This window comes from Austrofundulus limnaeus, unplaced genomic scaffold (assembly GCF_001266775.1).
Source record: "Austrofundulus limnaeus strain Quisiro unplaced genomic scaffold, Austrofundulus_limnaeus-1.0 Scaffold90, whole genome shotgun sequence".
In the NCBI taxonomy this organism is placed as follows: Eukaryota; Metazoa; Chordata; class Actinopteri; order Cyprinodontiformes; family Rivulidae; genus Austrofundulus; species Austrofundulus limnaeus.
Genome location: NW_013952492.1, coordinates 61,851 through 63,489, shown reverse-complemented (window position 1 = coordinate 63,489; position 1,639 = coordinate 61,851). Strand labels below are relative to the sequence as shown.

General features: G+C 41.9%; 1 protein-coding gene across 2 annotated transcripts in view; it reads left to right on the top strand.

Annotated features, from left to right (window-relative positions):
• LOC106520276 (adenosylhomocysteinase 2) overlaps positions 1-1,639 on the top strand; it is a 14,811-nt gene that overhangs the window by 3,719 nt on the left and 9,453 nt on the right. The window contains exon 1 of one of the 2 annotated variants that reach the window (XM_014012254.1): positions 1,019-1,088. The exons of the other annotated variant lie outside the window; for it this stretch is intronic. The gene's annotated coding sequence lies outside the window, so the exon portion shown is untranslated. Of the gene's footprint in view, positions 1-1,018; positions 1,089-1,639 lie in introns of those variants that run through there. 2 annotated transcript variants of the gene reach the window in all.

Here is a 1,639-nt window from a genome sequence, read left to right as displayed (position 1 = left end):
GTTTCACTTTTTAAATGGAATTACTGAAATAAATCTACTTTTTCATGATATTCTAATTTTATGACCAGCACCTGTATATGATGAGGATCAGAAGCTCCAAATCTGAGACCATGGTCCTCAGTCAGAAAAGGGTGGATTGCTCTAGGTTAGGGGTGGGGTTCTGCCCCAAGTATCTGGGAAGGGGTGTTGTTGTTGTTCACTATTGAAAGACCCGAAAAAACGAAAGTGTAGCTGGACTCTCCCTTAAAGCTAGGGTGGGAGCTTCAGTTATCGGGGAGAGACTAGAACCGCTGCTCCTGCGCATCCAGAGGAGTCCGTTGAGGTGGTTCAGCTGATAAGGATGCCTCCTGTGGACGCCTCCCAAGAGAGGTGCTTCAGACATGTCCAACTGGAAGGAGACCCCGGTGAAGACCCAGGGCACGATAGAGACTTTGTCTCTCGGCTGGCTTGGGAACGCCTTGGAATAAGAGCTAAAAGAGTGGGGACAGAGAGGTCTGGGCCTCTCTGCTCCTGCTGCTGCCTCCAACATCTAAGAACAAGCAGTAGATGAAGTATGGATGGAAATATGGATGCAGTTAGAGAGGTAATGGAGGTATGTGGAATTAGTTGTGTGCCTAATTCCATAGATATGATTCAGTAATAAAATAAAATAAAATAAAATAAAACAAATTTCTAAAAGAAGTGTCCTCTGTGTGACCTTTGTTTAGAGGAATGAAGCGTCTCTGTGTCCTGCCTGTCTCTCACACCAGTGTGTTGTCTCGGTGCACTTCACTGAWCATAATCTCCTTCATCTGTGGACTCGAGCAACCTTGCCTGATTWAAAAACCTGTCTTTATGTTGAAGGTGCCTCCTTCCTACAGTTCTGAGAACTGTGTGCCCACAAAGCCTCCATTATCATTAGTATGACTTCCCYTCCGTCTCCTGTCACCTGTGTGGTGTGGGCGTGACGTAAGGTTTGACTCTGAGCAGGTTAACAGAGTCAAACTCGCAGCTTTAGTCAGAGCTCTGCCAGCATGAGGAAGGTGTACAGTCTGGTGAACATAGCTAAAGCCAAGGAGCAGGAGTCAGTGCAGTCCATCTGCATTAAGGTACCAGCTACTTTTACTATTAAATACAAGTGTTTACTTCCTTCTGAGAGCAGACGATTAATTTCTCCAGAAGACTGACGCTGATTAAAATGATCAGCTGTGTTTTCAGACAGGCTGGACTGGATTCAAGACTTTATTTCTGGATCATTAAGTTAACTTTCAGGCAGCTCCAAGTCCCAGCTTAATGTCTTCCTGTGCTAAAGATTAAGCAGCTCTTTGAGTCAGGGCCAGCTTCTTCTTCTTTTTTAAGGATTATATTTAAGCGATTATTCACAAGAACAAACGTCTTTGAACCTGAGAATACCGACTTAAATCTACTGCAGGAATATAAACATTCAGTTTTAAAGATTAATCAAATATTTTAAAAGCCCTGGAGTAAAAGTTTTAGTTTATAATAACAAAAAGAAGCAGTCAAAACAGTTCTGAGCCACGTCTTATATAATAAAATAGGAACAAAAGGAAGGTTGTTTGTCGTTCGCCTGATTTTAGCAAATCACTGAATGTGTTATTCAAAAATAAATGATAAATTTAAATTAGAGTAAATTTTTAAA